Genomic DNA, 25,471 nt, shown 5'->3' on the forward strand with positions numbered 1-25,471 from the left:
ACCTTAGCTTAAAGATAGATTTGTCCTTAGAGAAGTTACCCCTCTAGAGAATGGGTGTGTCACAATCACAAGTGTTGTGATTATTGAGGAACATTGCTATTCAAAAGAATTTGTGGCTGGAAACAAAGAGTGAGGTGTTGCCAAGGTCAGCAGATCGTAGAGTAAAAAATGGTGGGAGCATTGTAGACGTATGCTTTATTGTATGAAACTGGCCACAGGTGGCAGTGATTACAATACATATGCTGGGATGCAAATATATCCAGTTTTTAAAATGTGTTTCCAGTTCAAATTCAGGAAGTGATAACTAGATTTCATTCAATCATTTAGGGAGTTTCCTAAACATGTCTATGCTTCTCTTGCCCCCAAGCTCAGGGAACATATGGTGCTATCTATATTAAGAACCATGATGAATATTCTGTGGCAGAGACTAGGCATTTAGGGGGAAAATGATGTAAACAAAGGTAATCAATGTAATATTCTTTAAAATAGGTGTCCTGAAACTGATGCGATGGGGGCTTTCCTTGAAATCATGTATCTTTCAGCTTGTACATTTGTGACTAGTCCTCAGCCCCAGTAGGGCTTCTAACATTGATGGCACCTAATTTTAAACCAATCCTCAAACTATTCTGCTATCTTCATCTCAGAACCCAGAGGATTGCCTATTAACTGTGATATTAGATTGGTATTTCAAAGTGAACCTTAAATCCCAAGAAATTCCTGTTTGGTTCTTTGAAACTGGTTGATTTCCTACTCAGCCAGCCTTTGCCACTTCTTCTTACCCATTTTCCCCCATTTTTTTGTAATGTAAGTAATTTTGATCTCCTAGCATGTAATACAAACCTTTACACAGAGCACAAACTTCAGTGCAAATGAATTCTGGTAGCTGTGGTAGAGAGGTGAAAAATATGTCAACTTGGCTACCAAATGTTCTTGAAGTTATGTATATTTTACATGGACAACCAGCTACTTTAAGATACATTTTTCGAACAAAACAGAAAAGCACTGTTTTGTGATATAGCATCTGTTACCTGCATTGGCACAAAAGTGAATAAATGGCTTTTGAAAGAAATCAACTAAGGAAAACAAGAAGTTACAGCCTGAAGTAATTTAAGACAATTTAAATAGTCATGCCTTGTTGCTTCAATTTTCTTTGACTTAGCGCTGTAGAAAGGCTCATCATCATTGTACTCATCAAACACTCCCCAGAGGAGATGGGCCCACTCATGGACGCACACTCCACCTGTGGGAAAATATTTCAAATACATGATCATAATTCAAGTGACCAAATTTATCTCAAATATTTTTAAAGGCCTTTTTTCCCTATTACAATTATTTGGATTTTAATGACTGCCATTGTTTATAATTTCTTTATATTACATGACATTACAGTATACTATAAAGTGTATTTTTTATTCCACAGCATGTTAAATCAAGAAAACATTTCTAGAGAATTTTCTATGGCCCAAATACACTGGGCTTTGGGTACCTGTAGCTATATAGTAGGGGAGACTGACATAAACAACATAATTAGACTGCGAGCCTCCTTCAGTTCAGGAAATGTAATATTTTTCTTTGTATCATTCATCCTTCCATACATCCACCCAATTTTTCAATTATTATCTTATTCATTCAACATTTATTGCCTCTTCTCAGCTGTGTATCCTTGGACAAGTTTCTTAGCCTCTCTATGCCTCAATTTCATATCTGTAAAATGCATTCTCATTGGGGACGAAATTGTCTCCAAAGTGGCAAAAATTGGTACCTGGGGTTAATAAATCTTAGGAATTACAATGGTGTGTGTATCTCTTAAGCTCAATACCTGGCAACATATGTAGATATACAGTACATGCGAGGTATTAAAATATCACGGGAGGCATTCGGAAAAAAAAGTCTAAAAAGGCTCCTCCAGTGGGCAATAATGAAAAAAAGATTGAGAAACACTGTTATAAAACATAAAAAATTGTGGTGATGTTGAAATGAATTGACTCATTAAAAGTGCTTAGCATATAGGTAGCATTCATTATATAACAATTATTTCTATTATTAATTATATATATTTAGCACTGTACTATGTACCTGAAAATATAAAGATGAGTAATATATTGTTCTTGACTTGGAGCTGCTTAGAGACAAAGGGATATAATTAGAACTTTTTTTCCAAAGAATTCAGGGTGAATGGAAGGATATAGATAAATCAACAGATTGAGTTGCAGAAAGAAGCAATTAGGGGAAATATAAGGGGGAGTTTTTGCTTTAGCAATAATGAGTAAAAACTTCTGAGGAAATGAAGATGCAGAGAGATAGGAAATAGAGTCTGTTCTGTTACAAGATATGTTTATGTGAAACAGATTAGCTCATGTGAGATCTGAAAATAGGAGGAAAATATAAGTATTATGCAGATTTTATGTTTTGTCTCTTAGTCTTTGTTACTCAAAATGTAGTCCTTGTGTACCACACCAAGATCCCCTGGAAGCTTGTTAGATGTGAAGTATCTCAGGCTCACTCCAGACCTAGAGAATCAAAATCTGTATATTAACAAGATCCCTCCATTGTTCCTATACACATTCAATTTTAGAGATACTGGTTTAAGTTTCCTAGGCAACGGTTACCAGAATATTGGGAGTAGAATTATAACCTTTGGTATGGAAGAAAAAGTCCTCATATCAACTACTGTAATAGGAATTTAATGGATTATAAGAAAATGTAAAGCTGCCTGCACTTGCAGCTCTCTTCTCATAGAGTTCTACTCTCAGACTTGTTTCATTCTCAGCTGATAATAGGTTGCCCTACTTCCCAAGCCCGTTTTAAAAGCAGTGCCTTTGGCTTAGAATTCCTTCCATTCCCATCTACATTTTCTAAGTTCCCATCAGCCATTTTTACTTTTTAAAAAGCATTTCAACTTTATATGAGTGTATGTTGATATCTGTTGTGGCAGCAAAACTTAGAGGTTGCCTGCGTGGCCCAAATCATCTCTCTAGGTACTATTGTTATTTTTGTAATTGTTATTATTATAAATTGAATAGGTTTTGAGGAATCTTTTTCTAATCTTATTTTTCCAGAAACCTGTTGTTTTAGGGTATAGTTTGGCAGAATGTGTGATTTTTTTCTTATGAACACATATCTCATTATGGGAAAAACACCTGACTGGGAGGAAGAGAGGAATCAAAAATGGGAAACAGCTGAAGTGGGGGGACTGAGAAAAGAACAAGAGCTCAGTCCTCAATGGGGACATTGCCTTTAACGGCTAGAGAATAATTGGCTTTAAGGATTGGAGAAAATAATATCTTCTAACAAGTGGAGATGGGGGGAATGAAGGTAAACATGAGTTTGGAAGCAGAGAGGAAGTAGGGGCTCTGTTTTCCCAATAAAGGTCCCTCTGTTGTTTGTTGGGATTGAAAAGAGTAGCTAGAGATCTTGAGAAAAGTGGTAGAAGCTTTAGAACAGCTTCTATGCAGAATAAGAAGGGAGCTGAGAGAGGTAAGTTCAAACATTATTGAGTAGATTTGAGGGCTTCAATGAGCTTTGAAAGCATATTTTTTTAAAGATACCAATTAGTTTTATAATTTTGTTTCACAATCTTGGAAATACATTAATAGGGGCCAAAAGAAACTGGCTAGAAATTCAATTCAACCGGCAAGTTGAGTAAAACATAAGGATAAGAGTGCTAAGGGAGTTGAGCTATTTATACTTGTAGCTGACATGACTGACTTCACTGGACATGCCAGGTAGAAAAGAAAGTATATCTAGAAGGGCACAAAGGATTAGAGGTGCCAAGTACAACAAACATGGTCAGACCAAAGTATGGGGGAGAGATAAGATTGGGATGGGATAGGATGATGGAGCTTTCAAGATTGGGTCCAGGCAATGTTGAGCACCATGACTAGCTGATTGTTTGACAGAGATAAGAGACTTAATGAATGTTCACTGAAGGGGCAGTGGAAGAGGAAGAAGTGGTTCTGGGCTGTACAGATTCAGGAAGGCTTTCATTGAGTAGTGACATGTGGGTTGGGCCCTCCTTTGACAATGATTTTCATTTTTACCTGAAAAATAATGTGCTTTAATTCATTTGAAACAATAATCTTAACTTCTTAGATTGAACTAGATGAAATTGCCATGTTTATAGGTAAAAATGATCACTTATGGACAAGTTCATCTGGTTCAAAGAATGCGTTGAATAATAGTATCAGCAACTAACAGCCTGTGAGCGTTTTCTATTGGCCAGGAACTGTCATCTTGGCCCTTTTCAGCTTGCCACGCATCTGCCTTCCATGGAGGTGGCATGTGATTGATTAATATCCAGTAGTGGAGAACTGAAAAATTAAAACCTAAAAAAGTGTTCCTAAAGCAAAACATTTACTATGGCCATCCCATGTTCAAATTTCTGTAGAGACCATACTGAGTACAATTACAAGGATGATCTAGTTTAATATTCCCAACATTTCTATAAGATAGGAGCTCCTCTATTCACCATTTTTTTAGGAAATAAGCACAGAGAGGCTGAGTCGCTTGTCCAAGGTCACCCATAGCTGTAAGGGAGTCAGGATTTGACCCTAGGGACTCTGGCTCCAAGGCTTGTGCACTGAACATGGATATAAAGCTGCATGTTGGAATCATGGCAAAATATTTGTTTTAACCAAAATTCCTACCTGATCGTCCAAATTCATTTTGTTTTTTTCCAAGTACAAAGTCGGGGGTGAAATGAATGTATTCTCCTTTTTCTTCACAGGCAGTGAACTGCTTGGTATATATCTCATCTCTACCTGGGAGGGTAGGTGGTGTGACTAAAACATCAACCTGAGAACATTTAAAAAGATTTCTAAAACATAGGAATAGAAATGATAACATTTGTCTAAAAAACCCTGAAATGAGTAATTTAGGTCAAAATTGAGAAGCAGCAGAGAAAATATTTTTAAGAGAAGATTTTTGACTCTTACATGTTTGTAGCTTTCATGTTTTGGCCTCTTGTATTGACTTTTGTTCTTCCAGTTCTCTGGAATTAATATTGATACATTTTTGAAAAAAACCTTTTTTCTGTGGCTTCATGCAGATAAGTAGAAGCTGTAGTCACCATGTCCTATTATTATAGGAAAAAAAGAGAAGTGAGGATGGCCAAGGGAGAGTAGACTAAATGAACAGGCATTCATCACAAGCAATTCTCACTTTCAGTCATTAATACAAAAAAGCAACTGACTGGTGAGTAGGGTTTCTGATTCAGAATTTGAAATCTGTTACCTGTCAGTCCAAAATTGTCGCTTAATTCTGCACATTTAACAGCTTTCAGTCTTCTATAATCCTACATCAAAAGTCAAATACTTATGTTTGGCATTACAAGGAATTGCTTAATATGATAAATGGCATGGATTTTGGAAGCATCTAGACTTGGTTGCAATACTAGCTTAATACTCTGGCTTAAACCTTGGCTGGTTTATATGACTGCTTTGAATCTCAGTCTCATTATCTCTTTATTTTTAATTTAATTTTATTTATTTATTTTTGTTTTTGGCTGTGTTGTGTCTTCGTTTCTGTGCGAGGGCTTTCTCTAGTTGAGGTGAGCGGGGGCCACTCTTCATCGCGGTGCGCGGGCCTCTCACTATCGCGACCTCTCTTGTTGCGGAGCACAGGCTCCGGATGCGCAGGCTCAGTAGTTGTGGCTCACGGGCCCAGTTGCTCCGCGGCATGTGGGATCTTCCCAGACTAGGGCTCGAACCCGTGTCCCCTGCACTGGCAGGCGGATTCTCAACCACTGCACCACCAGGGAAGCCCTCATTATCTCTTTAATATACTATTACAACCTATCTTTAAGGTTGCCACAAACATGAAATGAGTTATAAAGTACATATAGGCAGTCATAAAACTCATTGATATCATTACTATTATAATTCCTAGTAGGGAACAGCCTTAGCTGATGCAAGCTGAGGAAAACAGTTTATGGCGATGGCCCATAGAAGAGATTTTCACTATATTTCCACCTCCCAGCAGAGGCAGCTGGGTTGGGAGCACAGCAAGTGGAGTAGTGGAAAAATTCATAGGAGAGGCAGAGCTTTTTGATCATAGGCAGAGCTTCTTGCTCTGCCATCAAGCTGAAAATAATATCACCTTATATTGCTTAGTATCCCAAACCCAAAAATGTTATGATTAATGAGAGAAATTGTTCCTCCTTATTATCTAGTGGAGGAAACAGCTAGATGAAACGTTCATTGGTAATCTATTCTGCATGATCAAATGCACTGAATAATTGAGGAATACTGGGTGCTGTATGACGATGTCAACCTCTTCATGTTGCTGGCAGCACCACAGTCTACGGTATTTTTTATGTCGAAGTAGATCCTCCTTCTCAATTCTTCCTGACCTAAGACCACAGTAGATCTATTCTTCAAGATTTCCAAGGGATCCTTTCCTTTTCTCTGGAAGTTGCTCTAGTGTGCTCTTGATGTATTGAAGAGACCATTAAACTGATTGGGCTCAGGGCAGGGATCAGCCAGAAGCCAGAGTGCAGAGGACTGGCTGTTGGTAGGAAAGGGACTTTAGAGAGCTCCCAGAATAGGCTGGAGGTTACTTCTCAATTGATGATAATTATATTTTTCCAAGTGTTCAGGCCAAAACCCCTGAAGTTTTCTGTGATTCTTACTTTCCCTCCACCCCTCCTCTACCCCACACATCTAAACTATCAGCACATTTCTCTATGATACTCTCAGAATATGTCCAGAATCACACCACAGTAATGATCTCTACCACAATATCCCTGTTCCTAGTCACCATCAGTTCTCATCTGCAGCAGCTTCCTACCCAGTGTCCCTCTATACCTCTGTGCTGCAACAGAGCTTATACAGGATGAAGGACAAGTGGAAGCCCTGTACAGAGTTTCCTCAACACTGCCATCAGAATGATCTCAGAATAAGCAGAAGAGAGCACACCTCGCCTCTGCTCAGATCCTTCTATGGGTTTCATCTCACTCAAAGTAAAAGCCCAAATCTTTCCGATGGTCTGGGCCCTGCTCCCTCTCCAACTTCAGCTCTCCCCAGCCTTCCTCCTACTCATTCACAGCTGTTTCCTTGCTCACATCAAGCATGCTGTCACCTCCATGCTGCTGTACCTACTGTCCCCTCCCCAGGTTTTCAGTGGGCTCTTCCGTCACTCATCTCAGGCCTCTGCTCAGATGTCACATCAACAGTGAGAACTTCCATGCCTACCCTGCATGAAACAGTAACCCACATTCTCTCCCTACCCCAGTCCCACCAACACTGCCTATCCCCCTTTGCTGATTTATTTCACTGCATAGCAACTTACTACCGTTGGCCTGCTCTACGTTGACATGTTTTTATTATCTATATCATCTGAAAAGGATATATACTGCAGAAGATCAGGAGCTTTAAAAAAATTCACTGCTCTCTCTCCTGGCATGCCATAAGCAAGCATTCAATAAATAATTGTTTAAGGAACAGACGAGTCCAATTGCTAATTTACAGATGGAAAAACGGAGGATCAGGGAGGCCCCATGCCTTGTCTTTGGTCTTATGGTGAGACAGGGTAGAACGCTGTATAGAACCTTCAATTCCCACTGCCCATTCCAGCATTGTCTTCCCTGTACCATGCTGCTTTTAAACTTCCTGGAGTACTAAGAAGTTTCCATTGCAATTATTAACTACTAACTTTTTTCTTCTCTACAATTCAAACAAGAGAAATTCCATTTCTTCCTTACCTTTATCTGTTCAGTTAGTGTTTAATGTTCTGGCACAGCAGGGTCTATAGCAATGACAATGCCCTCATAGCCATTGTTACTCAGCCGAACAAGGGGAGTATTGGACCCCTGCAGCAACTATAGGACTAAGAGGAAGACAAAACTTCTGAAAAACCCCATTGTTCCTCTTGAGTTGGTCCTGATCCCAACTTTGGTTTGTTCAAGAGGCTTTTCTTTCTCACCCTCTCCAGTTCCCTCTCTTTCTCTCTTTGTTTCTCTCTGTCTCTCTCTCTCTTTTTAGGAGTATATATGTATATATTTTATCAGTGTTGGCTGATTATGGGATATTAACTGTATAAAGGTCAGTGTTTGGAAAGTGGGAATGTACTTGGCTTCTGGGTACACAGTTGTTTTATTGTATGTTATTGTAAAAGTGATCAAGAAGCCTACTAGGAATCAGATCTTTTTATAAAATACTTTGCACATTTTCTTCTTGGGATACATTTTCTATACTTTATACTTGTTAATTTTTTAAGTGTAGACAAATGCTTATTACTTTCTGTAGCAAGTTATGTGAAAATTAATAAAATTTGTAATAAAGTTGATAGAAACAGAAATGATGGTGGTGTTTCTCAATTTTAGAAGTGGTTTTAATTAATTTATTTATTTATTTATTTATTTATTTATTTATGGCTGTGTTGGGTCTTCATTTCTGTGCGAGGGCTTTCTGTAGTTGCGGCAAGTGGGGGCCACTCTTCATCGCGGTGCGCGGGCCTCTCACTATCGCGGCCTCTCCTGTTGCAGAGCACAGGCTCCAGACGAGCAGGCTCAGTAATTGTGGCTCATGGGCCTAGTTGCTCCGCGGCATGTGGGATCTTCCCAGACCAGGGCTCGAACCCGTGTCCCCTGCATTGGCAGGCAGATTCTCAACCACTGTGCCACCAGGGAAGCCCAGAAGTGGTTTTATTATTAAATTATTTACCAAGAGTATAAATATTGGAATATTATGTAAGATTTTTAAATGTAAATAATACCAAATTGGGTGATTTGGCTTAGAGACCTAAGTGAAAAAAATTTTTTCTTAATTGAAGCGTAGTTGATTTACAATATTGTGTTAGTTTCACGTGTACAACATAGTAATTCAGTATTTTTGCAGATTCTATTCCATTATAGGTTATTACAAGATAATGGGTATAATTCCCTGTGCTATACAGTGTATCCTTGCTGCTTATCTATTTTATATATAGTAGTTTGTATCTGTTAATCCCATACCCCTAGTCTGTCCCTCCCCTCTTCTTTCTCCCCTGTGGTAACCACAAGTTTCTTTTCTATGTCTGTGAGTCTTTTTCTGTTTTGTTTTACATTCATTTGTATTATTTTTTAGATTTCACATATAAGTGATAGCATATCATATTTGTCTTTGTCTGACTTACTTCACAAAGTGTAATATTCTCTAGTTCCATCCATTTTGATGCAAATGGCAGTATTTCATTCTTTTTAATGGCTGAGATATATATATATATATATATATATATATATATACACACACACACACACACACACACACACACACACACACACACACACATGCCACATCTTCTTGATCCAATTGTCTGTTGATGGGCGCTTGGTTTCCTTCCATGTCTTGGCTATTGTGAATAGTGCTGCTGTGACCATATGAATGCATGTATCATTTGAATTAGTGTTTTTTGATCTTTCTGGATATATATGCAGGAGTGGAATTGCTGGATCATATAGTAGTTTTATTTTTAGTTTTTTAAAGGAGCTTCCACACTGTTTTCCCTAGTGGCTGCACCAATTTACATTTTTGCCAACAGTGTATGAGGGTTCCCTTTCCTCCACAACCTCTCTGACATTTGTTATTTGTAGACTTTTTGACAGGTGAGAGATGATACCTCATTGTGGTTTCAATTTGCATTTCTCTAATAATTAGTGATGTTGAGTATCCGTTCATGTGCCTGTTAGCCATCTGGATGTCTTCTTTGGAAAAATGTCTATTCAAGTCCTCTGTCAATTTTTTTATCGCATTGTTTCCTTTTTTGATATTGAGTGTATGAACTGTTTGTATATTTTGGATATTAACCCCTTGTTGGTCACATTATTTGAAAATATTTTCCCCCATTCTATAGGTTGTCTTTTCATTTTGTTGATGGTTTCCTTTGCTGTGCAAAAGCTTTTGAGTTTAATTATGTCCCATTTGTTTAGTTTTACTTTTACTTCTTTGACTTAGGAGATTGATCCAAGGAAATATTGCTATGATTTATATCAAAGGGTGTTTCACCTATGTTCTCTTCCAGGAGTTTTATGGTTTGGGGTCTTTCATTTAGGTCTTTAGTCCATTTAGAGTTTATTTTTGTATGTAGCGTGAGGGAATGGTTATTTATTTATTTATATTGTCTGCTCTGGGTCTTAGTTGCGGCATGTGGGATATTTTAGTTGCAGCATGCGGACTCTTAGTTGCAGCATGCAAACTCTTAGCTGTGGCATGCATGTGGGATCTAGTTCCCCGACCAGGAATTGAACCCAGTCCCCCGGCACTGGGAGCGCAGAGTCTTACCCACCAAACCACCAGGGAAGTCCATGTGAGGGAATGTTCTAACCTCATTGTTTTACATGCAGCTATCCAGTTTTCACAGCACTGCTTGTTGAAGAGATTGTCTTTTTTCCATTGTATATTCTTCCCTCCTTTGTTGAAGTTTATTTGACCATAGGTGCATGAGTTTATTTCTGGGCTCTCTATTCTGTTCCATTGATCTATATATCTGTTTTTGTGCCAGTACCATGCTGTTTTGCTTACTGTAGCTTTGTGGTATAGTCTGAAATCTGAGAGGGTTATATCTCCAGCTTTGCTCTTTTTTCTCAGGATTGCTCTGGCAATTCAAAGTCTTTTGTGGGTCTATCTAAGTTTTAGGACTATGTGTTGTAGTTCAGGAGAGGTATACTTGGTATTCTGATAGGGATTGCATTAAATCTATAGATTGCTTTGGATAGTATGGCCATTTTAATAATATTAATTATTCCAATTCAACAGCATGGGATACCTTTCCATTTCTTTGAATCATCTTCAATTTCCTTTATAAATTTTTTTAGTTTTAAGAGTATAGGTCTTGGGACTTCCCTGGTGGTCCAGTGGTTAAGAATCTACCTTCCAATGCAGGGGATGTGGGTTCGATCCCTGGTCAGGGAATTAAGATCCCACACGCCGCAGGGCAACTAAGCCCACATGCCACAACTAGAGAGAAGCCTGCGTACCACAATGAAGGTCCCGTAACTAAGACCCCAAGTGGCCAAAAATAAAATAAAATTTAATTTAATTTAAAATAAATAAATAAAATTTAAAAACCAGAAGAGTATAGGTCTTTCACCTCCTTTGTTAAGTTTATTCCTAGGCATTTTATTCTTTATGATGCAATTTTAAATGGGATTGTACCCTTGCTTTCTCTTTCTGATATTTCATTATTAGTGTATAGAAAAGCAACAGATTTCTGTATATTAATCTTGTACCATGCTACCTTGCTGAATTCTTTTATTTAGTTCTAATAGTTTTGGGATGGAGGCTATGGGGTTCTCTATATAGAGTATCATGTCATCCACAAATAGTGACAGTTTTACATCTTCCCTTCTAATTTGGATACCTTTTATTTCTTTTTCTTGTCTGATTGCTGCAGTTAGGTTTTCCAGTACTATGCTAAATAGAAGCAGCAAGAGAGGGGATCCTTGTCTTTTTCCTGAATTTAACAGGAAGGCTTTCAGCTTTTCGCCATTCAGTATTATGTTGGCTGTGGGTTTGTCATAAATGGCCTTTATTATGTTGAGATATATTCCCTATATATCCACTTTGATGAGAATTTTTATCATGAATGTTGAATTTGTCGAATGCTTTTTCTGCTGCTATTGAGATTATGTGGTTTTTGTTTTTTTAAAAATTAATGTATCACATTGATTGATTTACCTATGTTGAACCATCCTTGTGACCCTGAAATAAATCTAACTTCATCTTGGTGTATGATCCTTTTTATGTTTTATTGAATTAGGTTTGCTAATTTTTTTGAGGATTTTTGCATCTATAGTTAACAAAGATATTGGCCTATAATTTTCTTTTTTGCAGTATCTTTGCCTGGTTTTGGTATCAGGGTAATGGTTGCCTTGTAAAATTAATTTGAGAGTGTTCCTTCCTCTTCAATTTTTAAGAACAGTTTGAGAAGGATAGGTATAATTTCTTTTTTATATGGTTGGTAAAATTCCCCATGAAGCTGTCTGCGCCTGGACCTTTGTTTGTAGGGAGTTTTTGTTTGTTTGTATTTTTACATATTCTATTTCACTTCTAGTGACTGGTCTGTTCAAATTGTCTGTTTCTTCTTCACTCAGTATTGACAGGCTGTATATTTCTAAAAATTTGACCATTTTTTCTAGGTTGTCCAATATGTTGGCATATAACTTTCCTAGTATTATCTTATGATTTTTTGTATCTCTGTGGTATTGGTTGTTATTTCTCCTCTTTCATTTCTTATTTTGTTTATTTGAGTCCTCTTTCTTTTCTTCTTTGTGAGACTGGTTAAAGATTTATCAGTTTTGGTTATATTTTTTAAAAAACTAGCTCTTTGTTTCATTGATCTTTTCTATTTTTTTTTTTTTTAATTTCCTAAGTGAAAGGATTATAAAGACTTTGGTAAATTAAGGAAGATTTGATAGAACTGAGTTATCGGAATGAATTTAAAAACCCTATCCAGTAAAAAAATATAGAACATTTATTTTTTAATTTTTATGTTTTATAAACATTATGAAAACCTATAACATTTTTATGTGTTGACACGAACATAAAAAAATCCAGTAGTTTGCTGGTTATCACTGAGGCAGAGAATAAATAATGTTACTAGATAACATTTATTCACTGCTTATCAGGGCATAGACTGCTTCTTTTATTCCCTATAGCAACTCTCTAAGGTAAGTATGAATTTTGTATATGAGAAAGTGAGGCACACAGTGGTTGAGTAACTTGCCAAGATCATTCAGCATTTTGACCCCAGAGCCCATATATTTTTAATCACTCCACATTAAGGCAATGTTGTTTTATAATGAAAATAATGTAAATACAATTTTTTAAAAATGGGAAATGGGGTCAAGGTTAGGAATTGTGATGATGAATCAAGAATGTCTGACTAAGGCCAAAGGAGCCAAGACTTGACAGAAGCCCAAAGGAGAACTGAAAATAGAGAACTGGTAACTGAAAACAGAATAGCAGAAAATACCTTTAAATTAAGAGTTCAGATAGGATAATACAATGTTAAATTCTAATCAAGCAACATCACCAAGAAGGAGGTTTTATTATATGTGCCCAGACTCTGCCCTCTTAGGCAGCATCCCACATCCTCTTTCCATTCCTTCAAGAATATTATGGGATAATTGTATATTAGTAGAATTAATATGTTGTGCAAACCTCCAATCTACACTTTGTCTCTATGGATTTACCTATTCTGAATATTTCATTTAAATGGAATTGTACAATAAAAAAAAAATGTTGTGCAAGTTATAGGATGGAGCTGTTGTACTGGCCACAATTTCCAGGGAAATTGTCATTAACTAGGGGAGGAAGGGGACTGGGTATTGACAAATACATCCTAGGCAGTCTTCTCTGGTTCCCTCACTGACCTCCTTTCCTACTGTTCCCTACCTCCCCCTGAACTCCAGGTTGGGGGCTTCAAGCAAACCAAGCATGCACTCATCCCATAGAGTGAATGCTCAGGAAATTGCTTTTGACTGATGAACTGACTGAATTAGTGAATGATTATCTTTTTAACCCCAAATAACAACATATCACAATGCCTAAACAGAAACTTGTTTAAGGTCTTTGAAATGTTGGAGAAACCTGAGGGACTCAGATCCCCTCTAGTGTTTGAGGGAGTACCTAGGTATTTTTGAGGAGGTGTTATTACTCCCTCAATAAAATCAGGAAACTCTTGTTTTTGGAAAGGGAGATCCTTCCTTTTTGCCAGAGAAGTTAAGAATAGCTTCCCTTCAGCTAGTGGGTACATGCACTGCAGGAAAAATAGATAAATGTTAATAACACTCCTCCTCTACTTGTTCATAGTGGAACAGAATGTGTGATGGTTCATAGAGTGTGAAAAAGGACCTTCAGCGAATTAGAAATAAATGCATGCCCTTGACTTATTTATCATGTCTCTTTCATGCTGAGTTTCTAACCCTCTTTGTAGAAGGAAAAGTAGGGAGCTGCTCTGGTGCCCTCAGAACCATCCCTGTTCATAACTAGTCCACCTCTTACAGATTCCCAGTTGGCTGGTCTAGCTACAATGGCCACTGTCTCCATCAATCCAAACTCAGTTAGACATTCTGGACAGAGGCTGGCTTGCATTAATCAGATAGGACTGTGCTCAGTGAGTCTAGATGGAATCCTACTCAGGCAAACAGGGTCAAGGACCTAAACTCTTGGGGCCACTCAAGAGTGCCTCTGGAACTAGGAGGAACTTTTTGAAAATTTTAGTTGATATGTAATCATTTTAGTGTGTAATAAAAAAAACATATCCAACACATCAAACTTCTAATTTCACATATTGTTATTGTTAGAATGACACCAAGATTTTTTTGTTTTTTGTTTTTGTTTTCAGTGAGTTGACTTAATAAGAAAATAGTAAAACAGTGATACACAGACATGGGAACAACCTTGAAGTCGGTATGTGCAAGTGTGAGGTTAAGATACCTAGTCTAAATGATCTGGAAGGCTTTCCTTAACTCTACAATTTTATTCAATACTCTGACACTTAGTCAGGTCAGAACTCCTAATGCTGGAACCAGTATCTACACTAAAACTTAATCATGAGAATTAATTGGCAAGACATTTTAGCTATCTTATCTAATAATAATATATAAGAGTTCATAAAAATTTGAATCAACGTAGAGTTTGAAGGCTAGTTGAAGGATTAACAAAGAGCAAACTTTAAATCAGTTTGTTACTGCAGTAACAATGAGGATACAGTTTAAGGTCTTCTTCCTCAATTAGGTGGAGTGAGGCTCAGTATTTTTACCTACAGGTATAATATTGTCTTCCTATAGTGTAAGCCCAGGCAGTAAGATTTTACTTGTTCCTTTTGTGCTCTCCTTGTCAGCTCTGGGATTGATTCGTTACAACTGATACTCTGGAGAAGACAAATTTCAAGTTTTCCTTGATGAAATTTTGATTTATTGAGCATAGTGATAGACATTGGGGTATGCTGATGATAAGAGATTGTCCCCTGCCCTTAAGAAGCTCACCGTCTAGACGAAAATAGGAACAAGTAAATTGTCAATTAAAACAAAGAGGGTTCAGTGTTACCACAGAGGTTAGAAGTGAGATGATGTGAGAGGAACTTAACCCAGTGAGAAGGGGGACTGGAGGAGTTAGGGAAGAATGATCATGAGTCATCCATGTGACTGGAGAATGTAAAAGTGGTGGGGTGGTGGCAGGGGGCTTTCCTGGAAATGAAAAGCAGCTCACAGCCTGGGGATGAGATATCCTGAGATATATTAAGAGAGAGTGGATGGAGCCCAGTATATACAGTATACACTGTGTGATGGTGTGAGAACTGTGACTGGAGTGGTAAACCAGAGGTGGAACATGAAAGACATTATCAGTCATATCATGGGGCTTGAACTTCACACTGAGTACAAAGGAGAGTCGTTAGAAGGTTTTAAATAAGAGAGTAAAGCATCAGATTGGTACTTTAGAAAGACTCTGGCTGTATGGTGAAGAATGGTTGAAACAGGGCTGCATTGCTAGCACATATGTTGTGTGAATTACAAAAACAACTTGTGAATTAGAAAAATGTGTTCCCTCTGGGCAGAGAAATGATCAAGTAGTGCCCCCTCGACTTTAGTCTTGGGAGCTGAGTTTAGACTGTGTTTTACCCCTACTCTCCTTTCCCCTGACAAGGCTGGGTGCTTTCAGGCAGGACACAACCTGTACAGTGGTTCACAGTGTGTCTGTTTGCAAAGGGTCATGTAGGAATCCAGGTGAGAGATGCTGGGGGCATGAACTAAGGATAGAGACAGGTGGAGGGCTTTTCGAGATATTCAGATTTGACAGGATTTGATGACTGTTTGTAAAAGGGTAAAGAAAGGGAATGGAAAAGTTTCTGTATGTATATGTATGTTCAAATATTCATTACTTCATCCTTCCCTCTCTCCTCTTTTATTCTCTCTTCCCGGGATGCAGTCCTGTCTCCAAAGAGCTCACTGAATAGTTGAAGGGTGTTAGGGAGGCTTATGTCAGATATGTAAAGAAGTAAATGCATTTGGAAGTTAGATTCTATATGAAGAGTGGAGAGTTGGACATGAAAGAAAGTGCTCTATTCTGCCTGAGAGTGGGGGAGACAGTCAGGAAAGGCAGTAGGGGTGGGATTTTGAAAGGGGGGCATATGGTCAGAAGGCAGAAAAAGGAGCCTGAATATGGTAAGATTAGAAATGGAGAAGGATGGAAGGGGTATGGTATTCCTGATAAAGACCCAAAGACATAAAACAGTGTGTACTTTTGGGAAAACTGAAAGTCCTTGACTGATTAGATGTGTGAGAACAGTGAGATGGTACAGTAAGAAATAGAGAAGTGGAGGCAAGGGCCACATGGTGGCAGGCCTGGCACTCATTCATTTGACACATATTTTGGTCCTTTTGTCCTTGGTGTCTGGAAAAAGTGATGTATAGTCATAGTCTCTGCCTTTGTGGCATTAGTCTTTATTTTTAAAATAGTTTAAGAGCTATTTTGGTTTTGCACATTACTTTGGGGGCAATGTGGCAGACATATTGGGGAGGGTAGAATGAAGACACAGAGTTTATTTTTGTGTATAGTATTAAGGAATGTTCTAATTTCATTTTTTTACTTGTAGCTGTCCAGTTTTCCCACCACTTATTGATGAGACTGTCTTTCCTCCATTGTTATAAATGACCATAGGTGTGTGGATTTATTTCTGGGTTTTCTATCCTGTTCCATTGACCTATATTTGTTTTCGGTTAACACCATACACAAAAACAAACTCAAAATGGATTAAAGACCTAAAAGTAGAACGAGACACTACAAAAATCTTAGAGGAAAACATAGGCAGAATATTCTTTGGCATAAATTGCAGCAATATCTTTTTCGAGCTGTCTCCTGGAGTAATGGAAATTAAAAAAAAAAAAAAAGGGACCTCATTAAACTCAAAAGCTTTTGCACAGTAAAGGAAACCATAAACAAAAAAAAGACAACCCACAGAATGGGAGAAAATATTTGCAAATGATGCAACTGACAATCAATTAATTCCAAAATTTACCAACAGTTCATGCAGCTCAGTAGCAAAAAAGAACCCAATTTTAAAAATGGACAGAATGGGGGAGACCTTCAAGATGGTGGAGGAGTGAGACGTGGAGATCACCTTCCTCCCCACAGATAGATCAGAAATACATCTACATGTGGAACACCTCCTACAGAACACCTACTGAACGCTGGCAGAAGACCTCAGACTTCCCAAAAGGCAAGAAACTCCCCATGTACCTGGGTAGGGCAAAAGAAAGAAAAACCAGAGACAAAAGAATAGGGACAGGACCTGCACCTCTGGGAGGGAGCTGTGAAGGAGGAAAAGTTTCCACACATTAGGAAGCCCCTTCACAGGTGGATATGGGGGGTGGCAGGGGGGAATCTTCAGAGCCACAGAGGAAAGCACAGCAACAGGGGTGCAGAGGGCAAAGCGGAGAGATTCGCACACAGAGGATCAGTGCCAACCAGCACTCACCAGCCCAAGAGGCTTGTCTGCTCACTTGCCGGGGCGGGTGGGGGCTGGGAGCTGAGGCTCAGGCTTCGGAGGTCAGATCCCAGGGAGAGGACTGGGGTTGGCTGCGTGAACACAGCCTGAAGGGGGCTAGTGCACCACAGCTAGCTGGGAGGGAGTCCGGGAACAAGTCTGGACCTGCCTAAGAGGCAAGAGACCATTGTTTCGGGGTGTGCAAGGAGAGGGGATTCAGAGCACCACCCAAACGAGCTCCAGAGACAGGTGCGAGCCACGGCTATCAGTGTGGACACCAGAGATGGGCATGAAACGCTAAGGCTGCTGCTGCAGCCACCAAGAAGCCTGTGTGCAAGTACAGGTCACTATCCACACTTCCCCTCCCAGGAGCCTGTGCATCCCGCCACTGCCAGGGCCCTGTGATCCAGGGACAACTTCCCCAGGAGAACACACGGCACGCCTCAGGCTGTTGCAACGTCATGCCAGCCTCTGCCGCTGCAGGCTTGCCCCACATTCCGTACCCCTCCCTTCCCCCTGCCTGAGTGAGCTGGAGCCCCCGAATCAGCTGCTACTTTAACTCCATCTTGTCTGGGCGGGGAACAGATGCCCTCAGGCGACCTACATGCAGAGGCGGGGCCAAATCCAAACCTGAACCCCAAGAGCTGTGCGAACAGAGAAGAGAAAGGGAAATTTCCCCCAGCAGTCTCAGGAGCAACGGATTAAATCTCCACAATCAACTTGATGTACCCTGCATCTCTGGAATACCTGAATAGACAACGAATCATCCCAAAATTGAGGCGGTAGACTTTGGGAGCTACTGTAGACTTGGGGTTTGCTTTCTGCATCTAATTTTGTTTCTGGTTTTATGTTTATCATAGTTTAGTATTTAGAGTTTATTATCACTGGTAGATTTGTTTATTGATTTGGTTGCTCTCTTTCTCCTTTTTTTTTTATATATAGATATATTTTTTCCTTTTTCTCTTTTTGTGAGTGTGTATGTGTATGCTTCTTTGTGTGATTTTGTCTGTATAGCTTTGCTTTTACCATTTGTCCTAGGGTTCTATCTATCTGTTTTTCTTTGTTTCTTGTTTGTTTTTGTTTTTTTTCGTATACTTTTTAGTGCTTGTTATCATTGGTGGATTTGTTTTTTGGTTTCGTTGCTCTCTTCTTTCTTTCTTTTTTTTTATTATTAAAATTATTTTTTATTTTTAATAATTAAAAAAATTTTTTAATAGCTTTATTTTATTTCATGTTTTTCTTTCTTTCTTTTTTCTCCCTTTTGTTCTGAGCCAATGTGGCTGACAGGGTCTTGGTGCTCTGACTGGGTGTCAGGCCTGTGCCTTTGAAGTGGGAGAGCCGAGTTCAGAACACTGGTCCACCAGAGACCTCCCAGCTCCACGTAATATCAGATGGCGAAAGCTCTCCCAGAGATCTCCATCTCAACGCTAAGACCCAGCTCCACTCAACGACCAGCAAGCTACAGTGCTGGACACCCTATGCCAAACAACTAGCAAGACAGGAACACAACCCCACCCATTAGCAGAGAGGCTGCCTAAAATCATAATAAGGTCACAGATACCCCAAAACACACCACAGGATGCCATCCTGCCCACCAGAAAGACAATATCCAGCCTCATCCATCAGAGCACAGGCACCAGTCCCCTCCACCAGGAAGCCTACATAACCCACAGAACCAACCTTAGCCACTAGGGGCAGACAGCAAAAACAATGGGAACTATGAACCTGCAGCCTGAGAAAAGGAGACCCCAAACACAGTAAGTTAAACAAAATGAGAAGACAGAGAAACACACAGCAGATGAAGGATCAAGGTAAAAACCCACCAGACCAAACAAATGAAAAGGAAATAGGCAGTCTACCTGAAAAAGAATTCAGAGTATGATAGTAAAGATGATCCAAAATCTTGGAAATAGAATGGAGAAAATACAAGAAACGTTTAACAAGGACCTAGAAGAACTAAAGAGCAAACAGACAATGATGAACAACACAATAAATGAAATGAAAAATTCTCTAGAAAGAATCAATAGCAGAATAACTGAGGCAGAAGAACAGATAAGTGACCTGGAAGATAAAATAGTGGACATAACTACGGCAGAGCAGAATAAAGAAAAAAGAATGAAAAGACTTGAGGACAGTCTCAGAGACCTCTGGGACAACATTAAATGCACCAACATTCGAATTATAGGGGCCCCAGAAGAAGAAGAGAAAAAGAAAGGGATGAGAAAATATTTGAAGTTGAAAACTTCCCTAATATGGGAAAGGAAATAGTCAATCAAGTCCAGGAAGCACAGAGAGTCCCATACAGGATAAATCCAAGGGGAAGCATGCCAAGACACATATTAATCAAACTACCAAAAATTAAATACAAAGAAAAAATATTAAAAGTACCAAGGAAAAAAAAAAATAACATACAAGGGAATCCCCATAAGGTTAACAGCTGATCTTTCAGCAGAAACTCTGCAAGCCAGAAGGGAGTGGCAGGACATATTTAAAGGGAAAATCCTACAACCAAGATTACTCTACTCAGCAAGGATCTCATTCGGATTCGACAGAGAAATTAAAACCTTTACAGACAAGCAAAAGCTAAGAGAATTCGGCACCACCAAACCAGCTTTAAAACAAATGCTAAAGGAACTTCTCTAGGCAGGAAACACAAGAGAAGGAAAAGACCTACCATAAAAAACCCAAAACAATTAAGAAAATGGTAATAGGAACATACATATGGATAACTACCTGAAAGTAAATGGATAAAATGCTCCAACCAAAAGGCACAGACTGGCTGAATGGATACATAAACAAGACCCATATATATGCTGTCTACAAGAGACTCACTTCACACGTAGGGACACATACAGACTGAAAGTGAGGGGATGGAAAAAGATAACCCATGCAAAGGGAAATCAAAGGAAACCTGGAGTAGCAATACTCATATCAGACAAGATAGACTTTAAAATAAAGACTATTATAAGAGACAAAGAAGGACACTACATAATGATCAAGGGATCAATCCAAGAAGAAGATATAACAATTGTAAATATTTATGCACCCAACATAGGAGCACCTCAATACATAAGGCAAATGCTAACAGCCATAAAAGGGAAATTGACAGTAACACAATCATAGTAGGGGACATTAATACCCCACTTTCACCAATGGACAGATCATCCAAAATGCAAATGAATAAGGAAACACAATCTTTAAATGATACATTAAACAAGGTGGACTTAATTGATATTTATAGGATATTCCATCCAAAAACAACAGAATACACTTTTTTCTCTTGTGCTCATGGAATATTCTCCAGGATAGATCATATCTCGGGTCACAAATTAAGCCTTGGCAAATTTAAGAATATTGAAATCGTATCAAGTGTCTTTTCCGACCACAATGCTATGAGACTAGTTATCAGTTGCAGGAAAAAAATCTGTAAAAATTACAAACACATGGAGGCTAAACAATACACTACTAAATAACTAAGAGATCACTGAGGAAATCAAAGAGGAAATCAAAAAATTCCTAGAAACAAATGACAATGAAAACACGATGACCCAAAACCTACGGGATGCAGCAAAAACAGTTCTAAGAGGGAAGTTTATAGCAATACACTTCTACGTCAAGAAACAAGAAATATCTCAAATAAACAACTTAACCTTACACCTAAAGCAATTAGAGAAAGAAGAACAAAACCCCCAAAGTTAACAGAAGGAAAGAAATCATAAAGATCAGATCAGAAATAAATGAAAAAGAAATGAAGGAAATGATAGCAAAGATCAATAAAACTAAAAGCTGGTTCTTTGAGAAGGTAAACAAAATTGATAAACCATTAGACAGACTCGTCAAGAAAAAAAGGGATAAGACTCAAATCAACAGAACTAGAAATGAAAAAGGAGAAATAACAACTGACACTGCAGAAATACGAAGGATCATGAGAGATTACTACAAGCAACTATATGCCAATAAAATGGACAACCTGGAAGAAATGGAGAAATTCTTAGAAAAGCCCAACCTTCTGAGACTGAACCAGGAAGAAATAGAAAATATAAACAGACAAATCACAAGCACTGAAATTGAGACTGTGATTAAAACAAAAGCCCAGGACCAGATGGCTTCACAGGTGAATTCTATCAAACATTTAGAGAAGAGCTAACACCTATCCTTCTCAAACTCTTCCAAAATATTGCAGAGGGAGGAACACTCCCAAACTCATTCTACGAGGCCACCATCACCCTGATACCAAAACCAGACAAAGATGTCACAAAGAAAGAAAACTACAGGCCAATATCACTGATGAACATAGATGCAAAAATCCTCAACAAAATACTAGCAAACAGAATCCAACAGCACATTAAAAGGATCCTACACCATGATCAAGTGGGGTTTATTCCAGGAATGCAAGGAATCTTCAATGTACACAAATCAATCAATGTGATAAACCATATTAACAAATTGAAGGAGAAAAACCATATGATCATCTCAATAGATGCAGAAAAAGTTTTTGACCAAGTTCAACACCCATTTACGATAAAAACCCTTTAGAAAGTAGGCATAGGGGGAATTTACCTCAACTTAATAAAGGCCTTATATGACAAACCCACAGCCAACATCGTTCTCAATGGTGAAAAACTGAAACCATTTCCTCTAAGATCAGGAACAAGACAAGGTTTTGAATGACTGAATGAAATTTCAGACCACTTTGGAAACTTGTAAATATTTATGTCTTGTGATTTGTTTAATATCTGTCTTTCTGCTAGACTCTAATCTCCATGAGGGCTTAGAGCAGTATTTTCATTCACCATTCTATCCATAGCACTTAGCTGCAAAGTGTTGATCAATAGTAGGAGTTTAATATCCTGACTGACTGACTGATGGACAGGTGGCGCTCAGTGCTAAGATCCCTGAGTTTGGGGTACAACAGTACAAAGCTTCTCAGCATGAGAGCTGCTATGAATTGAACACTAAGTATGTGCAGGAATGAGGCCAAGGATCTGTCATTATCTAAAGAGATTTATACAACACTTGGACTGGGTATTAGTATACCATTTTTACAGATGAGAAAACTAAGGCATAACTTCTGTTATTTACCAGTGTTGCTATGTACCAATGTCTAATTACAAAGAATTGTTTAAAAGTTTTAATTTTTATCAGTTCAGTATTATAGAGTTTAAAATATAAAATAGTTCTATAACATTTCCAAAAAAACTTTACAATTGTACTACAAATTAAATCTCTTTGGACCACATATTACTTTTCCCAATTTCTACTCCTTCTCTACACTCTACTTCACAGTTAAAATTCTTGAAAGAATTGTGTACACACAGTTTTTCTATTTTTCTTTACCAAGATTTCTCTTATTAAGGTCACTAATAGCTGTATTGCTATATTCATTGGCCATATTTCAGCAGTAACCAGAAACGGTTGACTGCTCCTTCCTTCTTGAATCATTCTTTTCTTGATTTCACACACTTGAGTTTTCTCATTTGTAGTCATAAGCTGTCTCTATTTTTTTTTTCATGGCAGTTCCTCCTCTTCTATTCAATATCAAAACTATTTGTATCATTTAGAAATTGGTAAGGTCTCTTAAATTGTTTTCACTTGGGTTTATTACTGAGTCAGCAAATAAACAGTATAAAAGGCTTACAAGATATGGATGTAAGTGGGTAAATGAGCACAGTTTAACATGCCTCCACAGTTCCTCATGGGAGTAGGCCAGAAGTTCTGTAGTCAATGCAGCCAACGTGGAGGGAGTAATCTACCAGGTTACAGGAGCTCATAGCTTCCTGTTTGCTTCCATTTTTATTATTACGTTAGGGACAGGATCCACTTACTACAACATAAGGAAATTCCTTGCTGTGCAACAAGTCATCATTACATGCTTCCGTGTTTGAATTGGCTTTGCTGAGGCAACTTGGAGAAAATAGAAATACATTTCACAGAAACTGTGAGGTTTTGGGTTAGAGCTGGTGAAAAGAGTTATTTGCTTTAAATTGGGAAGGCAGATGTAAGACAGCTGCCATAACTGCCTGAAGGGAGGGGTGATAGGAGGCAGTAAGAAACATGGAGATGGGCTGGTGTCCTTACTCTTCCCTACTCCATGTCCAACTCTTCTTCTTGAATGCTGGCTTTGCTGACCTATCATGATCCTAGACCCATAACAAGATACTTGGCAACAATCTCACAGAGCTTGTAAATGTTCAGAGGCAACAATCTTCCATAGACTTCTACATCAGCCCCCTCATGGTCCCACTCTAGTTCCTGGCCTTACTTAGCTTCCAACATCCGACACCAAAAGCTAACTCCAGTATTTCAGGGAGACTTGTTAATAATTTTTTTCTGATTCTCTGGTTCTTTCTTCAGTTCTTTACTGTCCCAGTTAACCCCTATAATAAATTCTCAATTCTGCAATGTTCACAGTGGTTCTGATTCCCAGATGGAACACTGACTAATACGATTATTGGTTGTTTCAATAATCCGGAGCTATGGACCAAACCATTTTAAAACTTGGCAGCTTAGGGCTTCCCTGGTGGCGCAGTGGTTGAGAGTCTGCCTGCCGATGCAGGGGACACGGGTTCGAGCCCTGGTCCGGGAGGATCCCACATGCCGCGGAGCAGCTGGGCCCATGAGCCACAACTACTGAGCCTGCGTGTCTGGAGCTGTGCTCCGCAACAAGAGAGGCCGCGACAGTGAGAGGCCCGCGCACCGCGATGAAGAGTGGCCCCCGCTTGCCGCAACTGGAGAAAGCCCTCGCGCAGAAACGAAGACCCAACACAGCCAAAAAAAAAAAAACTTGGCAGCTTAAAACAACCACCAGCTTATCTCCTCCATAATTCTATTGGTTTACTGGGCTTAAGTGGGAGGTTCTTTTGCTGGTCATGTTTGGAGTCTAATAACTGCAAATAAGATCATCTTGAGGCTTGACTGGGAAGCAGGGATAGTTAGGCCTCTTTCATTCTCAGTATAGTCTTGGAACCTCTGCAGAGGTCTCTCTGTCACTGTAGCTGAATTTTGTAAATGACATCTCAGAGTTCCCAAGAACACAAAAATGCCCATCATTTCTGCTACTTTCTATTAATTAAATAAGTCAATGGGGCCATCCCATACCCTAATGTGGGAGGCAACTACATAAGGCCATGAACAATAGGAGTTGTGGATCTTTAGAAGTCCTTCTGGAGACTAGCTACCATACTTTACTGTTAGACCTGCAGCAGGCCTGGCTCACTTCACAGTTACTTTGAGCTATGCTCTTCTGAGTCCCATTTCATGCTAGTGTCATAGTGTACGTTCATCAGATACTGTGGTTTGGGTCTCACCATTTACACATGCTCTATTAGGTCACTCTGACCTGCAACACCAGCCAACACCAAGGAGCATGAGTAAGAGCATGGGAAAATGGTTCCCTCAGTCCTGGCTGAGCAGCTGAGATTGTAAGTGTATACCACCCCTCAGTCCTAAAGCTTGGATAGACCCCTGCAGGCAGCTGTTTAGTTCAGGACACTGCCAACTGCCCACATCTAGGGGCAGCAACTAGTTGGATGGCTGCTGGTGTGGATTTTTTTTTTTAGCAAGTTTTTACTTATTTATTTTTAACATCTTTATTGGAGTATAATTGCTTTACAATGTTGTGTTAGTTTCTGCTGTATAACAAAGTGAATCAGCTATATGTATACATATATCCCCATATCCCCTCCCTCTTGCGTCTCCCTTCCACCCTCCCTATCCCACCCCTCTAGGTGGTCACTGCTGAACCTAGGGACAGGGCAGGAATAAAGACACAGACGTAGAGAATGGACTTGTGGACACGGGGAGGGGGAAGGGTAAGCTGGGATGAAGTGAGAGAGTGGCATTGACATATACACACTACCAAATGTAAAATAGATAGCTAGTGGGAAGCAGCTGCATAGCACAGGGAGATCAGCTTGGTGTGGGTTCTTTTTTCCCTTCAGGAATCCTGCAGTCATTTGAATCTCTGGGGTTGATAAGGGGCTGTTCTTCCCCACTTAGGGCTGCCTCT

At 39.1% G+C, this 25,471-nt stretch overlaps 1 pseudogene across 1 annotated transcript in view; it reads right to left on the reverse strand.

The window, feature by feature from the left end:
- Positions 1-16,578, reverse strand: part of LOC309640214 (calcium-activated chloride channel regulator 4-like) — a 48,757-nt pseudogene extending 32,179 nt beyond the window's left edge. Inside the window, exons 1-4 of the transcript XR_014268762.1 lie at positions 7,700-16,578; positions 4,935-5,074; positions 4,647-4,794; positions 1,132-1,240 (exon numbers count right to left, since the gene is read on the reverse strand). The product of XR_014268762.1 is annotated as a calcium-activated chloride channel regulator 4-like (transcript). The remainder of the gene's footprint in view (positions 1-1,131; positions 1,241-4,646; positions 4,795-4,934; positions 5,075-7,699) is intronic.
- Between the last annotated feature and the right edge of the window lie 8,893 nt (positions 16,579-25,471).

This window comes from Balaenoptera physalus, assembly GCF_965194825.1.
Source record: "Balaenoptera physalus genome assembly, chromosome: 1".
Classification (NCBI taxonomy): Eukaryota; Metazoa; Chordata; class Mammalia; order Artiodactyla; family Balaenopteridae; genus Balaenoptera; species Balaenoptera physalus.